At 43.7% G+C, this 23,863-nt stretch overlaps 1 long non-coding RNA gene and 6 other non-coding genes across 9 annotated transcripts; all 7 read right to left on the bottom strand.

The window, feature by feature from the left end:
* Positions 1 to 10,363: 10,363 nt before the first annotated feature.
* Positions 10,364 to 17,765, bottom strand: LOC138784325 (uncharacterized). Of its 3 annotated transcripts, none has more exons than XR_011361815.1 (9): positions 17,501 to 17,765; positions 15,740 to 15,779; positions 14,986 to 15,113; positions 14,728 to 14,765; positions 12,050 to 12,091; positions 11,419 to 11,488; positions 10,943 to 10,981; positions 10,659 to 10,700; positions 10,364 to 10,444 (listed from the first exon to the last, which is right to left on the bottom strand). It is a non-coding gene; the product is annotated as an uncharacterized lncRNA (long non-coding RNA). The 3 variants fall into 3 exon arrangements; XR_011361816.1 differs by having other exon boundaries at positions 10,659 to 10,697; XR_011361817.1 differs by having other exon boundaries at positions 15,740 to 15,776.
* On the bottom strand, positions 10,528 to 10,611 carry LOC138785038 (small nucleolar RNA SNORD103/SNORD85). The gene has a single exon (XR_011362022.1). It is a non-coding gene; the product is annotated as a small nucleolar RNA SNORD103/SNORD85 (small nucleolar RNA).
* Positions 10,783 to 10,863, bottom strand: LOC138785043 (small nucleolar RNA SNORD103/SNORD85). Its single transcript, XR_011362027.1, has one exon. It is a non-coding gene; the product is annotated as a small nucleolar RNA SNORD103/SNORD85 (small nucleolar RNA).
* LOC138785040 (small nucleolar RNA SNORD103/SNORD85) lies at positions 11,919 to 12,002 on the bottom strand. Its single transcript, XR_011362024.1, has one exon. It is a non-coding gene; the product is annotated as a small nucleolar RNA SNORD103/SNORD85 (small nucleolar RNA).
* Positions 12,238 to 12,318, bottom strand: LOC138785042 (small nucleolar RNA SNORD103/SNORD85). The gene has a single exon (XR_011362026.1). It is a non-coding gene; the product is annotated as a small nucleolar RNA SNORD103/SNORD85 (small nucleolar RNA).
* LOC138785037 (small nucleolar RNA SNORD103/SNORD85) lies at positions 15,614 to 15,697 on the bottom strand. Its single transcript, XR_011362021.1, has one exon. It is a non-coding gene; the product is annotated as a small nucleolar RNA SNORD103/SNORD85 (small nucleolar RNA).
* On the bottom strand, positions 15,875 to 15,955 carry LOC138785041 (small nucleolar RNA SNORD103/SNORD85). Its single transcript, XR_011362025.1, has one exon. It is a non-coding gene; the product is annotated as a small nucleolar RNA SNORD103/SNORD85 (small nucleolar RNA).
* Positions 17,766 to 23,863: the final 6,098 nt, after the last annotated feature.

Raw genomic sequence — 23,863 nt, 5'->3', positions numbered from 1 at the left:
GACTGGTTGCGGCCAGAGCTAAGCTTAAGGACCTTTCTATTCACGAGGTTGAACGTTTGCTCCTATTTTCTAGGCAACGTTTTTACGAGAGAGGCAATAAAGCTCTAGCTCGTATGAACGCTCGGCAGCGCAGTCTCCGCAGGCTCTCAGAGATGAACTGGGAACCATGAAATATCACCCGGCGGATATCTCTCGAATTTTTGTAAATTATTTTTCTGCCCTATACTCTCTCCCATCTTCCCTGCCATCTGACCCTGCTATTCGGGCTCAGAAGATAAAAGACTTCTTGGCTTCCTGCCATTTGCCAGCTTTTTCCCCGATGCGGTCGAGCACCTAAACTCAGCTATTACCCTTGAGGAATTGCAAGAAGTGCTTAAACATCCTCCTTCGGGAAAATCTCCGGGGCCGGATGGCTACACTTATTTATATTACAAAACCTTCTCTGACCTCCTTTCTCCCCGGCTAGTTGCTCTCTTCAACACCTACATGCAGGGCTCCCCTATCCCCTCTTCCATGCTCCATTCTCTCATAACCCTAATTCCCAAACCAGACAAAGACCCCCTAGACTGTTCCAATTATCGGCCCATAGCCCTTCTGAATACAGATTTGAAGCTTTTCACAAAAATTCTGGCCACACGTCTAGGCCTTTATTTGCCATCTCTAGTGGATAAGGACCAAGTGGGGTTCGTTGTGGGCAGACATGGGGCAGACAATACTAGGCGAGCGATCGATATAATAGATGCTGTCAACCTCCAAAATGATAAAGCACTGGTTCTGAGCCTAGACGCCGAAAAGGCGTTTGACTGCCTGGGATGGCCTTTCTTGTTCGAGGCCCTCCGCACCTACGGCTTCACGGGTCCTTTCCTGGCAGCGATTCAGGGATTATACTCCCATCCGACAGCATCTGTTAAGTCTTCGCATCACAGCTCAGGAGTGTTCCCTCTCTCTAATGGTACCCGCCAGGGCTGTCCGCTCTCGCCCCTGTTATTTGTTCTCTGTATAGAGCCCCTGGCGGCTGCCATTAGAGATAATGTGGACATCAGCGGGGTTTCCATCAGGGGGAGGGAATACAAGCTAATGTTGTTCGCCGACGATGTATTACTAAACCCCACCAACCAACTTGTAACCTTACCTAATTTGCACAAGTTATTGCAAGAGTTCGGGGTGTTATTGGGCTACAAGGTAAATACGGCAAAAACTGAGGCATTACCTCTTAACTTGCCAGCAGAGGAGCTGCACCATTTGCGTACTAACTTTAAGTTTCGCTGGTCAACAGACTCTATCCGATACCTGGGGATCCGCTTGACTGCATCTTACCCCTCCTTGTATTCCACTAACTTCCCCACACTCTTCAGAGAAGTTAAAGCTCTTATGGTGAAATGGAGCAAGCATTACATCTCCCTCCTGGGCCGCATAGCAGCGGTTAAGATGTCTATTCTCCCTAAATTACTGTACCACTTTGAAACCTTACCAGTTAGGGTCCCAATGCATGAACTTAAAGCCATCCAAGCAGCCATGTTTAGATTTATATGGCACGGGAAGAGACACAGAATCCCTAAATCCGTAATGCTGGCTAGTAAGGTTCAGGGCGGCTTGGCAGTGCCAAATGTTGTACATTATTATTGGGCCACCCACCTACGGTCTATTTCCTCCTGGACTTTCTATCATGCTTATAGCAAATGGATGGCCATAGAACGGAGATGGTTTGCCCCTATCCATCCAATTCCCTCCTTTGGCTCCCTAACCCGGACATTACCTTCCCTGACCCGCTCCTGGGCCCTATCTGACATACTAGACAAATTTGGCTAACATGCTCCACTAAATTTAAACTTTTTTCCCCACTCTCGCCCTTAGCCTCATTCCTCCTTACCCCCGCATTTGCCCCGGGTACGGAGTCTGTGGTGGTCCGGACATGGGGAGAGCGCAATCTGTTTCAATTTGCAGACATTGTCAATCCTCTTACTCGTACCTTGCTATCTTTCGCGGACTTGCGCGAAAAACATGGACTCCCTCTGATGGAGCAATTCAGGTACTTACAGCTACATCACTTTATGACCACCCTGTTGGGGTCCACCACGGTCTCCAAGCCTACGGCATTCGAACAGCTGTCTAGAGCTGGCCCCAATGGGCAAGGCCTGATTTCTGATATTTATAAAGTACTGGGCTCGCCTGTAGACGACACCCCGACTCGTCACAAGTACATGGTGAAATGGGAGAGAGCCCTGGCAAAAACCATCTCCCCGGAGTGAGGGGGATCATATGGGAGAGGGCAGCTGTGGTACCACACCCCCGAATTGCTTAACAAATTGAATGCCTCCATTTCCCCTCTGTGTTGGCGATGCCTGAGGGGAATGGGAACAGTCCACCATATCTTTTGGGACTGTCCGAGCATTAAGCCTTATTGGTCCACCGTTTGTGGCATGATATCTACTATTATACAGAAGCCTTTTCCCTGTGACCCCCTAGCGTGCCTCCTCAACCTGACCCCCAGAACTATTGGTAAGAAAGCTACTAAACTTGTATTGCAACTACTGACAGCAGCTAAGACCTTGATAGCGCAACAGTGGAAGCAGACCCTACCGCCCCCGCTGGCGGACTTGGTGGCTAGAATAAAAGACATGAGAACTATGGATTATCTCACTGCCTCCCTGGCGAATCGCTTGGACCTCTTTGAGGCGGTGTGGTCCCCGTGGGATGCTTACTCTACACAGCAAGGCTATACCTGAGGGAGTCTGGACCGCTACTCTACCCCCCTCCCCTCCCTTCCCTACCTCTCCATGTCTTGTCTTTCCCCGTTCCCTTCTGTTTCAGTTGCTTGTCTTCTCGTGTGTTTTTCCTTTTTCTTTAATTCTCTTCACTATTGGTGGTTAAGGTCACAGATTATACTTTATTTGGGTTGATTCTGAAGTTTCTCATTGGAACTTTCATTGCTGCAATATTATAGTGACTATGTAGCATGTCTCCTTATGCACTGAATGTTCTTGTTTGATTACTCACTGTACAATCTCCCTCTGAGGCTTCATTGGATATGTGATGTACTGTATAACCACCTGTTTTTGGCTTCATTGCTTATTTCTATTTGTCTTTTATCATATAAAATTCTAATAAAAATTACAGTTTAAAAAAATATATATATTTCCAACTTATTGATCTATTATCTTATGCCGATTTGTGGTTTCTTATAAAGGTGGAGGATTTTATTGTAAGGAATTTTATCCCCATATGCTATGCATCACCACTTAACCACATGGGGGCCAAACTGTTGTGTTCAGGATGCTGTACATCCTTGCTTAACTGCCCCGCCGCAGCACACTGATTGGCTGAGTTAGACGTCCAGATGCCGGGAGCCCCCGAAGCAAGCTGAAGTGTGGAGCAGGTAAGGGGGGGGCAGTGGGAGGTTAAGGGGAGGCATTTACATACTCGCAGCGGGATGTCAATCCAGCTGCAAGTGTGTCTTTTCATTCAAAATGAATGACAAGGGACCAGCAGCAGATTTCGATGCAAATTCGCAGAGTAAAATCTGTTGCGGATCCGTTGTGTGTGAAGCTACCCTTAATCCGCCAATACACTGCAGGTAGTCATCTGGGCGGCTCCACATCCATGTGTAGGGATGATTGACAGGCAGAGATGAGTGGCTACACACAGACGGCGAGCCGCCCAGATGACTACCTGCCCGGCCCTCCCTTGCCGCGAGCTGCATAACAGCTTTATACAGTGCTCCCGGGAACTATATTAGCCGAACTTGGCTGATTGGTTCCCTTTAAAAATAAATCAGCTCTACTACATTTCTAATGATGCGTTTACACAGAGAGAATTATGACAGATTTTTGAAGCCAAAGCCAGGAATGAATTTGAAAAGAGGAGAAATCTGTCTTTCCTTTATGACATGTTCCCTGTTTATAGTCTGCTCCTGGCTTTGGCTTCAATAATCTGTCAGATAAATCTCTCTGTTTAAACGCACCTTTAGTAAAGCTGATCAGTGATTGTCACTAGCATGTATACAGACAAGAAACACGCCAAGATCTGATTTTCTTTGTTTATTGATCAATTAATAAGTATAATTTAGGATGGCGGCATTTCCAGATGTTACTCATCATCCTGATGTTTCTATAGATCTTCAGTGCGGTCGATCTCATCGAATCCTGCAATAAAAAATATATAATCAATAAAGGTGATGTTACCCCCCCTGCCTCTAGCCTCCCACCCTTCCCTCATAGATTGTAAGCTCTTGTGCTATATAAACATATAAAACAATAAATAAGATAGTGATTAATATTCCCAACTTACCGATCTTTTATCTGCCGCCGACTTGAGGTTTCTTGTAAAGGTCGAGGATTTGTTCAGTAGGAATTTTATCCCCGTATTTCTGGAACATGTTCCAGACGAAACGTAGGCATATGCAGAGTATTACAGCAAGGACGGCCAGGACTGCGAGGACCAACTTTCCCAGTTCCCATATCCCCTCTGTCAGGTCTTCTACCAGGGAGGATCTGGGCATGAACTTCTTAGTTTTGGTGGTCTCCATCTCCAGGCTCATGTCTGTTGGTAATGGCATCTCCAGGCTCATGTCCGTTGGTAATGGCATCTCCAGGCACATGTCCGTTGCTAATGGCATCTCCAGGCACATGTCCGTTGCTAATGGCATCTCCAGGCTCATGTCCGTTGGTAACGGCATTTCCGGGCTGTTGCCTGTTGGCAGTGGTTTGGCATCTATGCCAGAAAACAAGAGCAGGAAGGCTATGAAGCCGAACCAGCCCATTCTATAATATCCAAATATCTCCAATAGTAGCAATAATCAGTAATAATCGCTAATCCACGGGAGAGAAAGAAGCCGCCTGTAGCCGATATGGCAGACAGTGAGCAACTGAGAGGACATCCAGCAAAACATTCTATATCTGTCAGCTCTTATATATGTCACTGATGACATCACAATAGCCTAATTACCATATCAGAGAGACCTGTTGGGCTATTGTGATGTCATACAGTGACATCATAAAGAAGAGGTGGCTACAAGGTTACAGGCAGGCATAGACAGAGCAACCAATCACAGCTCAGCTTTTAGCTATAGTAAAATGAAAGCTGATCTGTGATTGGCTGCTGTGGGCAGGTTAGACCCTGTGATAAATCTGGGCCATCTAGTTATAATAAGACAAGGATGAGATCAGAGTATATGCAAGGCCATTGCTCCTAAATCTCATCCCCATCATCCATAATATCCCACTGATTGTAATTATTGTTTGTGCATTTTTTATTGCCAGGTTTTATCTGAATTACTTCAGAAACACAATGGGGGAGATGTATCAGACATGATGTAAAGTGAAACTGGCCCTGTTGCCCCTAGCAACCAATCAGATTCCACCTTTCATTCCTCACAGGCTCTTTGGAAAATGAAAGGTGGAATCTGATTGGTTGCTAGGGGCAACTGAGCCAGTTTCACTTTACACCATATTTGATAAATCTCCCCCAATAACCAGACCAGCCTCCATCTTGTATGTTCCCATAACACCTGATCACTAACATGAAGTTCTCATCCTGACTTTCTTGTCTTCGTAGATGACAGCGACATTCACAGATCAGCTGTGTGTCACAGAACGGCGGCTGCCTGTGATGTTCACCCGGCCGGGTGAACATCAATGTATTTGAATTGGAATCTGAGCACAGTTGGGTGTACCTACACTCCAATTTGCCATTGGACATAATGTAAAATACTCAAGTGTTCACGGAGTAGTGGCCGCACAAAATAGACATGTCAGTTTTCTGTAGGGCCGCATGGAATCCCGGCTGTAGTGTATACAGTGTGTATACACTACGGCCATAACTCCATAGGCTGTAAAGTAATCGGCCACTGTCATTAAACAACGGACGTTGTTTAGTGAAAAATACACTGTGTGAACTTGGCCTTAAAGTGACTCTGTACCCACAATCTGACCCCCACAAACCACTTGTACCTTTGGATATCTGCTTTTAATCCAAGATTTTAATCCAAGATGCAGTTATTGTCCTAAAAAAACAACTTTTAAACTTGCAGCCCCATGCCCAGGACTTAGATTGTGTATGCATTAGGCTGGCACCACCTCTCTGTCCCTCCTCCACACCCTCTTCATCATTAGGAATGCCACTGAAACATTTTCTCCTGTCTGAACATTGAACAGGTGCCTTAACAATCCAACCCATGTTTAGTATTCACACAGTTGGGGAATAGGAGACAATCTGCCTGGAGCATTCCTAATGATGAGGAAGGTGGGGAGGAAGGACAGAGAGGGTGTGCCAGCCTATTGCATACACAATCTAAGCCCTGACCATTGGGTTTTAGGACAATAACTATATCACCTGTTGAACAGACCCCAGGACAGATCTTGGAATAAAAGCAGCTATCTAAAGGTACAAGTGGTTTGGGGGTGGTCAGATTGTGGGTACAGAGTCACTTTAAAATGCATTTTACCACACATGAAGCCCATGTAGCCTATGTAGCCCAGATACCCCAATACCACCAGAGACCCGGCTGCAAGACCCGGCTGCAAGAAGCGCGCAGACTCTCTGGGAGCTCAATCAGCGCAAATGTACTGATTGGTTCCCTTTAAGACGGAAAAACCAAACTACATTGATGGTTGTAGTGACCCTACAATGGTATATATTCACATCTGATTGAACCGCTGCAGACGGATGGAGCACCTCCTATCTTTTTCAAGGGTGCCTTCCCACCTACCGGATCCGCAGCGGTTCTCTCTGCGGATTCGCAGTGAGATTAGCTGCGGATCCAGTATCATTCACCCCTATGATAGCACATACTCGCAGCAGGATTGACATCCCGCTGTGAATATGTGCTTTAGCCCCCCCGCTGTCCGCATCCCCCCATCCCCGGCCGCATCCTGCAGCGCGGCTGCCGGCTCCAGTCCCGCTCAGATCAGCTGAGCGGGACCGGAGCCGGAAGCCTCACTGCAGCCACGCCACCGAGCAGGTAATGTATGCGCCGGGGTTTGGGGGGGGTTAAAGCCCTTATTCACAGCGGGATGTCAATCCTGCTGCGAGTATGTGCTATCATAGGGGTGAATGGTACCGGATCCGCAGCGGTTCTCGCTACGAATCTGCAGAAGTGAGGCCCGCTGCGGATCCGGTAGGTGTGAAGGCACCCTTAAACAAAAAGGCAGCCAATGCTTCCTACACTACAGAATTTTGAGAAGATTTAGATTTGCCATCTATCATTTCATCCAAGGTGGAATAAGACACTGTAATGTAAAACAGATAACTGATATCTTAATAAAACCATCAGTATGGAGGCCGCCTGTATACACACACAGCACTTACATAGATTATAGCGGCGGGAGCTCTGCATCTCTGGCTATAATAACTCATACAGACACGTCAACCAGATTGACCTATTTTGCTGTTATACAGAAATATTGAACAATTATTACTGTAGGATACGAGCTCTGGTGTAATAACAAGACGACCATTAATGGGAATACTGCTGGATATTGACTTGTTAGAGCCGTTCCTTCAGGCTGAAGCTATTATAGATCTATAACATAAGCCACATTGATGTTCAGTCTTTATATGATTCAAAGCTAAAAAGACACTAATGTGATGGAAAGGAACCTGTAGCTTTACTGACTCCACTACACACTATATAAAGTGTGTGTGTGTGTATATATATATATATACATACACACACACACAGTGGTACCTTGGTTTAAGAACTCGGTTCTTAAAAATTGTGACTTGGTTTAAGAGCATTGCTTTATTTTAAGAGCTCCCTGTACTGGGTGGGAGCGCAAGTGGAGGAGGGACATGTCCTGCACAGAGTGGTCTACAGCCCTGTACTCTGACCCAGGAAGTCTCCCTTACCTTCCAAATCATAGCAGATCCACTTCATGCTGAGGCTTGCATCAGGGGACAGGACTCAAGGGGGTAATCTCTTTATAGCTGTAACCCATCTCTCCCCAGACAGAGTGCTGCATGTATGTGCCCACATCTGCCCTGCTCATTCCTTCCTGCTCCCTGCAGCTTCTGTCCGCCCTTGTGTTTCCCATCCTCTCCATTACAGTACAGTAACTTAATATCACATATTCTGCTGTTTCTGAATGTTTTATTATGTTTTTTATATTATGTTTTTATTATGTTGTTATTCAGAATAAAAAAAATATATTAGGGGTGTGGAACCAATTGTCTGCATTTTTTATGACTTCTTATGGGGAAAATTTGCTTGGGTTTAAGAGTGTGTTTGGATTACAAGCACAGTCCCGGAACGAATTATGCTCGTAATCCAAGGCGTGTGTGCGTTTCTGTGTATACATATACACACACACATATATATATATATATATATATATATATATATATATATATATATATATATATATAATTTTAGAGACACACAGGACACATGTCTCAATCTCATTTTACATAATCCCATCGTTTGCTTTGGACTAGATATAATTTTAAATACATAGGTATTATAGTGATCTCTCCACTTACAATAGCCTCATATTACAATATTTTCCTTTCGGGACCTTTATAACCTGAGCCCAGACTGAACATACAACGCTACAGACTGTCAGGATCTGCAGATTACGTAGATCATAGATGTCAAACTCAGGCCCTCCAGCTGTTACAAAACTACAATTCCCATCATCCCTGGACAGCCAAAGCAGACATGATGGGAATTGTAGTTTTGCAACAGCTGGAGGGCCTGAGTTTGACACCCCTGAACTAGATGATCAACCAATAAAAGTGGCCATTCTACTGGTGTAACCTCCGTATTGATGACATCTATAGTAGCTTCTGGGCAACAGGTGAGGGCGGCTTCATGTTATTTTTCTGAGACCATCTGACCTGCGCAGAACCCTGAAAATGCTTCAGTACTCTACATAGAAAGTAACGTACAGCTACCGAAAATAAGACAGACATTCTCCTATTATAAAGGCACCCACACTACCCTACCCATTGGCCTAAACTACGGCACCCACCCCAAACTTAGACACCCCCTAAAAGTAAGGCCGCTAACCACCTACCTGACCCAGCCCCACCCTACTCATCGAATTCCCTCGTGGATCTTGACAGCAGGCACACTATTCTATGTCTCCCCCCCATCTGTACGCACACCATGTTCTGTAAGCATGCCAGGGGGAGACTACTGACTACTACCACAAAATGTCAGAACATGTAACGTTCCTCACTGGATACCACAATTGGGTTACTCTGGAGCCTAGAAGAGTATAAAGACGTACGTCCCTTGTTTAGGATACTGATGGCAGCAGGTTTTATTTTACTAATTGTAAGTATTGCAGTTTCCAAACTTGCACCTGGACAGAGATCCAGGGTCCAAGGATAAACATTAGGAAAGTGACCGAATAATAACTCCCAGGTGACTATGCTCAGGCCATTAATGTCTATGCCAGCCAAATAACTCCTGACAGGTCTGATGTAGAAATTATACTGACACAGATCATGGTACAATTACTTTTAATTGTGAATACAGGTCACTTTGTATTTCTAGTATATGACTGGTATTTATTCTGGTGAAAAAACCCTATCAGACCCTACTAGTCTACTTATACCTTCTCTAGCAACCCTTACACATAAGCCACACATATTCAGTCTCCTATGTATACTGTCGAGAACGTGCTGGCCAATGGTCACATCCTGTTGCCAATGTTACTTACAAGATAGGACTGAGGAATCCGCGGAAAACATCCCATGGATTCCGCCGCTCGCACCTTCACCCATTCCATAGACTCCATTCTATGGTCAGGCATGTTCCACAGTCCACCCAAATAATGGACACGTCAATTCTTTGGGCGGGTGGCAGAATCCACCTAACCATAGAATGGAGTCTTTGGGACGGGCGGAGCTGCATGAGGCGGAATCCACAGGAACTTCTCTGCGCAGATTCTTCATTGTAAACTCACCTTAAGGGTATAAACCCACACACCGTATATGCAGCAGATATGCAACAAATACGCAGCAGATTTGTTGGTACAGATTTGATGCTGTGTTCAGTTATTTGGATCTAGTCTGCTGCGAGTTTGCTGCGAGTTTGCTGCGTATCGCAGCAGTAAATACGCTGCATATACGGTGTGTGGGTTTATACCCTAAGCCAGTATTAGAGCAAGGAAAGGATATAATATATATATATTATATAAATAAAATAAATAATTTATTTATTTATTTAGAGCTCCACTGATAGGAGTTAACTTGTCATCCCAGAAAAAAACCTTGACTCCTCCACCAAACAATGGTTCCACACTACATCTTGGACCAGAAGAGAGACCACTATATAAGATGGAGTTAAGTCTCGACCTGGAATCCAATTAAGTAAAATAAGAAGTTATAGACAAAAAAAAAAAAAAAAACTACTCCGATCTTTTCTCAAGTCATTTATTAAGTATTCAGCTCGTATGGATCCTGTAACAATCATCTTCTCCCGGAAACAACGTCCTTCTCCCTGTATAGAAGAGATTAGGAAATCATAAGTGTGTTATAAATAACAGCGCCCATATCTATACATTACATATGACTATGTATGGATCAAGCTCAGATAATAGGAGTACGGTGAAAGTCTCACAATCGAACACAGTTCTCAGATAGGGCAAGTTAGACATCATTGCTTGATCGAGACGGCCCAATGTTAGTGTCAATAACCAAAGTCATATGCTTACCAGCTGATCAGGAGAGAGAGAACGCTCCTCATGCTTTTACTGCTATGAAAAAAAGAATAGTTAGAACTGATCAACTTATGATGACATATATACAGACAGATATAGTTACGTCCGGTGCACAAGGCCCGGCTCAGTCACAGATGAGTACGGATAGATGTATCATCAGTATATGGTCAGTGAGGGCAAGTGTGTCATCCCTGCCGGGCCTTGTCACCAGGTCATGTGACCTGCTACGACTCCATTATACTGGAAATGTAGAATTGTTTAGGAAGCCATAATCTTACCTGATGATCGGAGGAGTCCTGTCCTCACCATGTCTGCCGCTGAGGAGGAAAAGACACAGACTTGATCAGCTCATTGTAACAGAATAAATCCACATTCCCTGTCTGCCCAAAGCAATCACATAGGAGGAGGTAGATGGTAACATCCTGTGTACAAGGCCCCGCTCAGTGATAGAGGAGTACGGATAGATTTATCATTAGTACATATTCAGTGAGGGCAAGTGTGTCATCCGTGTCGGGCCTTGTCATTGTGTCATGTGACCATCTAGACGCAGGAACTTCATTCCACTGGAAAATCTCAATGAGGTACATGGACCCAAACTAGTTCACCACAGATTATTCTATAGACATATAGTGTACCCAAGTGCATCCCATCAGGACAGGCACCACAGCTGTATGAATAACAGCACTAACATGCACTTACAATATGTTTTAGACAAGATAGGCTGGATTTACAAAAATAAAAAGCAAAAATTTACCTTTGAGGAACCAAAGAGATCCAGACAAGACCCTATTGTAGCATTTTTTTTTCAGATCTTCTCAACTCATCTATATGTAAAAACAAATATAAGATGAGCAACTCTGATAAGATGATGGCCCATCCTAGTTAGCTTCTCAGATATAACAACCCTGGCTTAGAAGACAGGATTTAGAACGCTCAGGAAGTGTTGTGGGGCCTGTGTGTTGTAAGAACAATGACAGGGAATCTGGAAATTCAGTACCAAAGTGGTGACAATGTTACAGGAAAAGCAAACACATTATTTCTCTGTCTATAGCAAAGGACAACTGCAATCCACAACTATAGGGCATGCACTGGATTTAAACTGGGCTTGGTGCTGGAAGCCAAGCCCTGTCTATCACACAGAGTTGCTTCTGCGGCACTTCGGGCACACCTCTTTGACAAGATTAAGATTGCTTTTAACCCAACATGTATACATATACTACGTCATAATATACTATACATATTCCTACGTCCAGATCAAGCTCAGATAATACGAGTACGGTGAAGGTCTCACAATCGAACACAGTTCTCAGATAGGGCAAGTTAGACATCATTGCTTGATCAAGACACCAATGTATATAGGTCTATAACCAAAGTCACATGCTTACCAGCTGATCAGAAGAGAGAGAATGCTCCTTACACTTCAGATACTAAAGGATTTAAGGGAAGAGAAGAATAAGTTAGACCTGATCAACCTGCATTTATAGGCAAATAAAAGCACATTCCCTGGAAGCCGCACAGCAATAGCAGAGTATACAGAAGGAGCTATACATTACAGCCCTACCTGCTTACTAGGCCCGGCTCAGTCACAGATGAGTACCGATTGATTTATCATCAGTATATGTTCAGTGAGGGCAAGTGTGTCATCCCTGCCGGGCCTTGTCATGTGGATAACCTTATAATATATATATATATATATATATATATCTACAACAATCATCCTATAAAAGACAATCACTCAATAAACTCACGCACAAGTTATAAAACCCCTTACGAGAAGTTTATCAGGACAACAAAACTGACGTTCAATCCTTAGCACAGGCGATCTGTATCGGATGTGGGAATCCATCTTCCCATACTACCGCAAATCAAGGTAGACCTCCTTGCTGGATAGGAGACCTAGGGCTGGGCGATATACCGTAAAAATACCGATACCGTCACTGGTGTCGGTTAACCGACCTCATCTCTGCCTGGACGGTATCTGCGGTATTTTTCCTCCCCTCACCCGGTGGCCGCATCTACTGCTCCCCTCAGTTAATCTCCCACGTGTCCCTGCTCCTACCCTGACTGGCCTGTGTAAAACTATTCCGATCCCAGCCAGGACGCACATATACTGGTGCAAGGCAAGGGATAGACGATCCTGCTGCGGGGGCTGAAGAGAAAGGCTGGAGAGCTGACAGGCTGCGCACAGGCGTGCTGTGTGCTCAGCGCTGCTGCTGCCGGGCGGCTCACTTCTCCTAGCTTCTCTGGAAGCTGCACGGTGAGCCCTACCCCCCCTCTCCCGCATATACAGTGGCTGCAGGGGGTCAGGTATGGGTCAGCACCTCCTCGCTCCACAGGGCACCGCACTCTGTCCCGCACAGGAATCCCCGGCGCCCGTTATCTTTTCTCAGTCCTGGAAGCAGCCGTGTGTGACGCTCTTCCCCGGACACTGCCAGCAGATATATGTGCTCGGAGCTACACCAACACTGAGGGACAGGGGCTGTGCGGGAGAGACAGACAGCGGTGGCTGGTGGAGCAAGGAGGTGCCGACCCATACCTGACACCAACTGTATGTGAGGGAGAGGGGGGGCAGAACAGCTTGTGACAGAGTGACTGGGGGTAGATGAGAGAGAGACAGAGAGACAGAGAGAGAGAGAGAGAGAGAGAGAGAGAGAGAGAGAGAGAGAGAGAGAGAGAGAGAGAGAGAGAGAGAGAGAGAGAGAGAGAGAGAGAGAGAGAGAGAGAGAGAGAGAGAGAGAGAGAGAGAGAGAGAGAGAGAGAGAGAGATAATAGGAGATAGATAGATAGGAGATAGATAGATAAAGAGAGAGAGATAGATCTATCTCCTATCTATCTAAATAGAAAAAGCTGTGGCACTCGAAATTCAGTGAAAAAATAATAAGTGTTTTTTATTCGCCCAAAACCGCGGGTTTGGGCGAATAAAAAACACTTATTATTTTTTCACTGAATTTCGAGTGCCACAGCTTTTTCTATTTGTATACTTTAGCACCTGTGGTCGCAAGGGTGCACGCTGGAAGGCACCGAACTATACTTATAAAAAGGAGTGCTGCACTAATAGACTTTTTTTTGTTCCTATCTTCCTATCTATCTTCCTATCTATCTTCCTATCTATCTTCCTATCTATCTTCCTATCTATCTTCCTATCTATCTTCCTATCTATCTTCCTATCTATCTTCCTATCTATCTTCCTATCTATCTTCCTATCTATCTTCCTATCTATCTTCCTATCTATCTTCCTATCTATCTTCCTATCTATCTTCCTATCTATCTTCCTATCTATCTTCCTATCTATCTTCCTATCTATCTTCCTATCTATCTTCCTATCTATCTTCCTATCTATCTTCCTATCTATCTTCCTATCTATCTTCCTATCTATCTTCCTATCTATCTTCCTATCTATCTTCCTATCTATCTTCCTATCTATCTTCCTATCTATCTTCCTATCTATCTCCTTATCTATCTCTCTATCTATCTATCTATCGTATCTATCGTATCTATCTATCGTATCTATCTATCTACAGTATCTATCTATCTATCTATCTATCTATCTACAGTATCTATCTATCTCCCATCTGTCGATAAATAGATAGATAGAGCAAACCATATAGGCCGCACACTAAATGAACTGTGGCTGCCAGCAGTCGAATCCCAGATCTTGGATCAAGTCAGCTAGTAAAAAATACTCTGCAGCACTGATGGTGATACAAACGTGGATTTATTCCATATAACAATGTGCAGCAAACTTCACAAGTAATATACAACGTTTTGGCGTCTCCTACGCCATTTTCAAGTGGCACTTGAAAATGGCGTAGGAGACGCCAAAACGTCGTATATTACTTGTGAAGTTTGCTGCACATTGTTATATGGAATAAATCCACGTTTGTATCACCATCGGAAAATGTGGTTTTCAAAAGGGGTGTGGCTTTTAAAAGGGGCGTGTCATAATTATCGTTCAATTTATCATTACCGCGGCTACATGAATGATAAACCGCGATATTGATTTAGGCCAATATCGCCCAGCCCTAAGGAGACCCCTTCTTCCCATTTACACTCCTATACTTACCAGCTGATCAGGAGAGGCCGCTCCTCACACTTCGGATACTAGAGTAAAAGAATAAAATAGCTGTATAAATGCTTGAATATTTCATAGCAATAATATACAGGAAAAGCTCATGGTAAAGTCCTGTTAGTACAAGACCGGCTCAGTGTTATACGAGTACGGATAGATGTATCATCAGTATGTAGTCAGTGAGGGCAAGTGTGTCATCCCTGCCGGGCCTTGTCAGACTGGATTTACAAATACAAAAGGGCAAAATCTTACCTCTTAGGTGTCATAGTGATCCATAGCAAGGGGCTTCATCCACACTGCAGACCCTTCCCTTTCTGGTTCCACTAATAATAAAGTGATGCCATATCATAGGGTCATCTCTGTTACCGAAGTCCTTGTTGCTGCATAGAAAAGTCATTTAAAAAGATTAGGAAACTGTCAAGTAGCATAATACGTCATTTACTGCGGTTTTCCATTCAAACAACTGTCGGCATTTTTACAGTAAGTGGATAAGATTTTAACACCCTCATAGTGACACAGGTAGGTCACCCATGTGTAATGTCTATTATAATGGTAACATGTATCATATACAATCATGAGGGGCTCAGTATCGCTTTCACTGTATGCAGAGGCACTGGGGATATATAACTGGACCAGAAGACCACAGCTTCAGCAGCCCTGCAGTACCTAACAGATCCACTGGTGGCAGCAGAGAGGTTACGTAGTCCTGCCACTTAAAAGTAAAAAATAAAATAAAAAATTCCCTTTCATAAATCTAGGTTACAGTTGTAAAAAAAATTATATATGTTTTAATAATTGTATTTTTAATCTTTCCCCCCACCCCTTTAAGAATGAGTAACCCAACACCCAAGTGCCGACGTTATATTTTTATAGGTAGAGATCAAGCTCAGATAATAGGAGTACGGTGAAGGTCTCACAATCGAACACAGTTCTCAGATAGGGCAAGTTAGACATCATTGCTTGATCTAGACGCCCCAATGTATATATGTCCATAACTCATTCTTACCAGCTGATCAGGAGAGGGAACGCTCCTCATGCTTTTACTGCTATGAAAACAAGAAAAAGAAAAAAAAAGTTAGAACTGATCGACTTATGACGACACGTATAGAGACAGATATACAGTTACATCCTGTGCACAAGGCCCGGCTCAGTATCAGATGAGTACGGATAGATGTATCATCAGTATATGGTCAGTGAGGGCAAGTGTGTCATCCCTGCCGGGCCTTGTCACCAGGTCATGTGACCTGCTACGACTCCATTATACTGGAAAATATCAATAAGGTACAAACCAAAACTAATGCACAACATGCAAAATACTAATCACAGACCAGAAAGGTTTTCTATGTTATATAAAAAAAAAAAAAAAAAAAGCAGAACGCAAAACTTTCCTGACCTCAGTTTTGCTCTTCTGCAGATTCTACCCTCCAAGGAAGTGGGATCCAACCACAGAAACCAAGCAAGGATTTATAGATTACTCCTGTACTTCTGCCAGTTTTAAAAACATTATCCAACTCTAGAAAACCCCTTTAAATGGAAACTATCAGCCTCTAACCTGCTGATATGTCCCTCTGGAAGAATATCTTATACCTTTCTCCTATCACTCTAGTCAGTGCCCCAGTGCTCTCTGCTGCCACCTGTGGCCATAGGGAGAAGTCATATGCTGCGTTTACACAGAGCGATAATTCGCCCGATCGTATGATTAACGATTTCGAAGTAACGATTTTTAATTTTTTTTAAATAACGATCAGTGTTTAGACGGAACGATATATATTACAGAAATATCTTTTGCGGTCGTTGTGCGATCGCTTAAGCCTATCTCGCACATAGGTAAAATCGGTGAAGGACTGTTTACACGGAACGATCGGCGAATTTTTTGCGAACAACGATTTAAGAACATGTAAGATAAAAATGAACGATTTCTCGCTCGTCGTTTGATCGTTCGCTGCATTCACACGTGCAATTGTCGTTTTGAGTTCGATCGTTATCGTGCAAATTCGAACGATAAGCAGCAATAGAATGAATAGGCGTGGGGTTCTGGTTTGCAGCTGCTTAGAGCTGACTCAGTTACAGACCTAGATTACTTTTCGATGAAAAAACTTTAATTTCCAGTAAAATAAACTTTCATAAACTAAATCTAAAAAAACAACTGCCCCCCCCCCCCCCCCCCAATAGTAAGTTACTACGCGCTGTGTAGCATAGCTGATGCCAGGTGTTATTCCAAGATTGTGAATTACCCGAGTACAGGACGGGCGACAACTCGCCGGGCCCTCTGCCAGCCATGCCGGCCTCTTCTCCTTCCTCTCTCTATGGGTTTCCCGCAGAGCGCTGGATTTGGCTTCTGATGGAAATACCCATAGACAGTGACTGGAGAGACGGCAGAGAATATGTGTCCATGGGAAAGTCATTTATAGTCTAAGTGATAAAGTTATATCTTGGGGTAATAAAATCGCCCATGTGGCCCATCCATGTTCTATAGCGAAGGCCACATGCAGGTAATGTCACCGGGGTCATATACAGGTGACAGGGACCCTGATAATGACAAGAAACTCTCTAATCAGAAACCCAGGATCCATCAGTCACAATAGGTCCAGCTCCCGTGTTAGAGGTCACAGAGCATGCCCACAACACTCTCCCACCGCCCGCCTATAGGATCGTATGGAGCACGTGGCAGCCATAGAGCACGAGGCCCGGGCATCCTCATCGTGCACACACCATGGCAGCCCTCACCATACACTTATAGCTGGGAAACAATACAAGCTGTTCTCACCTTGCAGATCCCTGCGGCTCACATGCGTCTCACAAGCCGGAGCCGTCTCCTCGTCTGAACAGGGAGGAAGCGGCAGTAGCGCCCCGCCAGCACATGTATAGCAGGCATCCTCCGGTACCGTCCCCGGAGCCGTGCTGAGGCGCTGCAGGGTCAGGTCGGGCTCCGGGATGTTACCGACCGGGCAGCGGAGACTCCCTTCCCTCCCCCGTGCTGCACGTGGCTCTCCTGCTCAGGCGCGCCGTGTTACGTCACTGCCCAGAGGCCCCGCCCACCCCGGTGATTGGCAGCACCCGGTGGGAAAAAAAAAAAACCAAAACACATCCTCAATTACCGCAGCGATAACGCAGACACTGTGTGAGGGCTCCTAAGCCTTTGCCGTAGGTGCTGCTCAGGTCTGGCAGAGAGAGCTCAACTACATCTGTAAATTGACTTTAGTAGATCCGACAGGTTTTCTTTGGAATCTAATGGGACAAAAGAAAAAAAAATGCTGCATGCATTGTTTTTTAGGCTATGTTCACACTATGGGGGAGATTTATCAAACATGGTGTATTTAAGTGAAACTGACTCAGTTGCCCCTAGCAACCAATCAGATTCCACTTTTTATTCCTCCGACTGTTTGGAAAATAAAAGGTGGAATCTGATTGGTTGCTAGGGGCAACTGAGTCATACACCATGGTTGATAAATCTCCCCTTTGTATTTATACATCATTGTTGTGGCTGCTATATCACCTTTGTTTTATTCCTATCATTATTATGTGGTTTTGATACCTGTGGTCTGTGATAGATCATGTACTATATGCTTAAAGAGATTTAAAATATTAATTTTTTCTGTAATTTTTCATGCTTAATAAAGTGAATTGTTTATAAATTTATTGGTTATCCATCATTTGAGCTGACCTTGTTTGTAGGATTTACCTGTCACTATAGCAGCGCGCGGCAGCATCTTCACCTGCTCTGTATCACTAATGATCAGTCACAGGCAGACTATACCAGCACATCAGGCATGGCAGACACTGAGGCCTAATGCTACGTTTACACGGAACGATTATCGGGCGAATTTTCGCGATAACGATCGCATTGAGCGATAATTGTTCTGTGTAAACGCAGCGACCAATCAAGCGATTAGCTAAAAATCATTCATTTTGATCTTTGAACATGTTAATAAATCGTCATTGATCGTTCGCAATAAATTTGCAGATCGTTCCATGTAAACAGTCGTTAACTGATTTTACCTATGTGCGAGATAGGCTTGAGCGATCGCAAAACGAAATTTCTGTACGATATATCGTTCCATCTAAACGCTGATCGTTATAAAAAAAATCGTTACTTCGAAATCGTACGATCGGGCGAATTATCGCTCCGTGTAAACGTAGCATAAGGGTCCGTTTACACACACAGATTATCTGACAGATTTTTGCAGCCAAAGCCAGGAATGGACTATAAACAGGGAACAGGTCATAAAGGAAAAACTGAGATTTCTCTTTTTTTCAAACCCATTTCTGGTTTTGGCTGCAAAAATCTGTCAGATATCTGTGTGTGTAAACGGACCCTTATGCTACGTTTACACGGAGCGATTATCGGGCGGATTTTCGCGATAATGATGGAATTCGAACGATAATGGTACGTGTAAACCACACGTACTGCATCCCATTCCTGATCCATTGCGCCATTCTCCAGATATGAGTTCACATAGGAGCTGGGTGTTGCAACGTCACAATAAGGAAAGGTATGGGCACTTATGGGCTCTTGACCGCCTGCAGTGTACCAAACCATCATATAATTTTTGCCCATATCTCAAGAACAGCAAAACGGATTGGGAAACGTAAGAGAGTGCATTGATCAGGGCAGCCTTGGCCACTTTACATTACCATCAGGTTAGTACGCCCAGGCCTCATGCTAGATCCCCTTTAAATTAGTGAGAGTAGGAGTTTTGTATCCATTCTATACAAGCATCAGGTCCTCTCTGATACAGACTGAATCCGTCTTCCCTCACAGCGTCATATATTCCTCTCCGTAACCATTAATACGTCCTGAACAGAAGAAAACAGAATAAATCTAAAAACCTGCGGCCCCAGTAACGTATCCTGATACAATATATATCACGGCCGCCATTGTAAACCGTGGAAACGTCTTGTTTTCCATGAGATCTATAGCTCTTTAGATTACACTGCTCCTTATAATACCCGGAGGATTTACAGGAAATGAAATCACGGCTGGGATATAGCGGCACTATGTCACCGCCAGGCGGGGGGCCTCCCTAAGCTTTACACATCACATGGATTTACACAGATACGTGAAGTAGGGATCAGTGGGATCCATGAAGCTTATGAGCGCCATTAACCGGACAGAGTTAACCCCTTCACTACCAGGTTAGTAACAGGGTTAGGATGCGTCCGCGGTGGATCCAGTATTGTGGCGGCACATAGATGGATGCAGGAAGCGGCAGGAAGTCATTAGTATGATTACTTATGGGCAGATTATAGGAATCCCGAGAAGAATCAGTAGAACCCCCCCATACATTGCCTCCTTATTATTGACAGCGCAGCCGCGCACCGGCTTCCACATTTTATTATCTGAAACGAGACAAATGATATTTCTCGCTGCGCCAGCTAGACTTTATAACCAATCCATAATGATAAACTACACCGCACCACCATAGCAATCATAGCTCCAGAGACAGACTCCTATAATGTCATGGCCCATTGACACCCAGCAAAATAAATTGCATTCTCCTCTTCTCTAATGCAAAATAGACAGAGACATAGAGGGAGATTTATTTAACATGGTGTAAAGCGAAACTGGCTCAGTTGTCCCTAGCAACCAATCAGATTCCACCTCTCATTTTCCAAAGAGCCTGTGAGGAATGAAAGGTGGAATCTGATTGGTTGCTAGGGGCAACTGAGCCAGTTTCACTTTATACCATGTTTGATAAATCTCCCCCATAGCCTTCTCTTCTCCAGCTTCCTTCTCACTTGTTTCTGTACAGGAGTCACCTAGAGGATTATAATCCGCTCACAGTAACATAGAAAGGACGAGACTATTATAACTAGGAGGGTTAGTTTACAATTAAGAGATATTTTTCAGAAGGGATCCGATATTATTTGGAGACTTCCTTCTCATTTAGCTAATGATGAATCATTTATCAAACTATTAAAAAAAATGGTGGTCAGACTTTTATTCTAACAATGCTGAACATACACAATCCCCAATACTTTTCTGGGAGACTGCAAAAGCAGTTCGAAGGGGCCAAATCATTTCTTATGTGGCTGCCCAGAAACGTGAAGCACGTAAAAACTATCTTCAACTTTCCCAAGATCTGCGCTCTACATACACTCTTTTCCTGTCTTCCCCTACAGATGACAATAAATCTAAATGGACAGCAGCTAGACAAGCTTTCGAAATTGCACAGGAAAAACTCAATGCTATATATAGAGATCAATACATATCCCGTTTATTCCGCTATGGTAATAAATCAGGGAAAATGTTAGCTAACCTTGCTAAAGGACGTAGACCTACTACACATATCCCTGCTCTCAAAGATACAGCGGGTAATATACAAAAAGATCCTAAAGTCATATCACAACTTTTACAACAATTTTACCGCTCACTATATTCCAAAGATAGGCTTGATCTAGCTGCTGGTAAGAACTTTCTAGAGTCATTAACTCTACCTTCTCTTGATACCCCTTCTCTTGATTCTCTCAACGCCCCAGTCACATTGGAGGAAATTACTGCCACTATCTCTACACTTAAAAATAACAAAGCTCCAGGCCCTGACGGCTATAGTGCGGAATTTTATAAATCTACGTCTTCTGTCTTCTCCCCCACTCTTCTTTCTACTTTCCAAACTATTCTGACTGACCATCACATGCTCCCCTCGGGAGATACTGCATATATCAAAATACTACACAAACAGGGGAAGGATCCGACATCTCCTAATTCGTACAGGCCAATCTCTTTAATAAATGTAGACCTAAAATTGTTGGCAAAGATTATGACCAATAGATTGGCAGACATCCTACCATCACTAATAGGCAGCCATCAAGTTGGCTTTATAAAAGGACGTTCTGGTGTCACTAATATAAGAACGGTACTAGCGGCCCAGTCTGGTGTCCAATCTGGGGGTCGTTCCAGCCACTCTCCAGGTCTGTTGGCAATTGACGCCGAAAAGGCTTTTGATAATATCAGCTGGGAGTGGCTGGACATGACCTTAACAAAATTTGGTATCACAGGTCAATTCAAAGATTTTATTTCCACAATATACACATCTCCGAAAGCTAGAATTCATACCCCGGGTTTCCTTTCAGATAGCTTTCCCTTACAAAAAGGTACCAGACAGGGTTGCCCCCTATCCCCTCTATTGTTCAATTTGGCAATGGAGCCTCTTGCTAGATATCTTATTTCTTCTGACTTTTTCTCAGGCATACGGGTTGGTTCCCAAGTCATCAAAGTTACATGCTTTGCTGATGATACTTTAATATATTTAGATAACCCAGATCTACATGTTCCGGCAGTATTAGATGCCTTAAAATTTTTTGGTTCCTTTTCTGGGTATAGAATCAATATACATAAAAGTCAACTTCTTTACCTAACTCCACATAAGAGGTCTACTTCGGGTCCTGCGGGGGTCTCCATCGCTAAATCCTATATTACTTATCTTGGAATCCAGATTGGCAGAACTCCCTCCTCACTATATTCCCTGAACTATCGCCCTATAATTAAGAGAATAAAACAAGATCTCCAGAGATGGGAATCTCTACCATTGTCAATTCTAGGACGTACCTACTTAATCAAAATGATGTGTTTTGGAAAACTGTTATATCCAATGCAAACAATAGCCCTTTTACTCAAACATTCTGACGTTTCCCTACTCCAATCATATTTCACTAAATTTATTTGGCAATCAAAGAGACCTCGTATTGCCTATTCCACTCTCTGTCTCCCTACTTCTAAAGGTGGCGCTCAATGCCCAGATATTAGATTATATAATTTAGCCGCTCTCTTTCGCCATGCTAAAGATTGGATTATGGACACGTCATATTTCTCCAATATTTTAATTGAGAAAGCTTTAGCAGCACCTTGGCCTTTACCCACCCTGCTACATGCTAAATTACCAGAACTACCCCCAGAAATTAAGAGAAGTGTTATCTTTAAAGACACCATTGCCACATGGAAGGCGATACGAAAATTATATGGTTTACCCTTTTGCCTATCGAAAAGATTTCCTCTGTGGCATTCACCACTTTACCCACCTGACTCAGGCAAATTGGACTACTCGGAGTGGCAGAGTGCACATGTTTCTTCTGTTGGGGATCTGCTGGATACTAATTCCAACACTTTCTTATCATGGGATATCGTCAACACGATTTAAATTGTCTTCATTTTATTTACCTCAATACGATTCTATAATTGAATTTCTTACTTCCAGAGTGCGGGACATAGCAGAAGCAGAAAGTGATATAGAATTTGATAATCTATTCCCAACACCACCGGTTCATAATTCTTTATCACATACATATGGAGAACTTAGATCACGCTCTCAAAAGAATTTATCTAGACAAATTTTTTTCAAAAAATGGTCCTCCGTAATTTTTTCAGAGGATCTTACCCAACAAATATTGAGAGGATCTCAACTAGTGCATTCTGCCACTCCCAATGTGGTTCTACGTGAAATACATTTCCGCTTTATACACAAGGCTATATATGCCTTTAATATTCCTTTTTCCAACTCCCACACTTCTCACATAAACAGTTGCCCGAAATGTTCACTTCCTAAAGCAGACTTGTTTCATTGTGCCTGGGCCTGCACGCGAGTCTGTGCGGCTCTATCTTCTGTCCACTTGGGGCCATGCCATACCACTTCTCCCTCTTAGTTATCTTTTTCATTTTATTGATATAGACTCTACTACTCCCTCTCCTAAATTACTTACTTCTAAAGGAATTCATATAACTCTATTAGTTTCCCTGAAATGTTTATTAAGACACTGGATACTGGATACTCTACCAGACATTTCTGAGGTAATCTCCGCTCTGAAGGAGATCTTTCATTGGGAACTTTTGGATGTATTGCGCACCAAAGAAAAATCAACAAAAACATTTATGTCCAAATGGACACAATTTCTAATTCATGATTTTACTATAGAAGAGAGAGACTCTGTCATTAATCAATTTAAGGACACTGATTGGTATTGCATGGCCGCGCAAAAGGGAACTCTGGGAGCACTCCAAATATCTTAAAGGACAACTCCCACAAAAAATTTTTTTAGCTTATTTAACACACATTACTAAGTTATATAACTTTGTAATGTGGTTAAATACCCGGTCTGGCCCCCTTCCCCCACTTTCGGACCCCCGACCCCCCCG

The sequence above is a fragment of the Dendropsophus ebraccatus genome, chromosome 2 (assembly GCF_027789765.1).
Source record: "Dendropsophus ebraccatus isolate aDenEbr1 chromosome 2, aDenEbr1.pat, whole genome shotgun sequence".
Taxonomy (NCBI): domain Eukaryota; kingdom Metazoa; phylum Chordata; class Amphibia; order Anura; family Hylidae; genus Dendropsophus; species Dendropsophus ebraccatus.
Note: the sequence above shows the minus strand (reverse complement) of the source record. Positions and strands in the feature narration are given on the sequence as shown.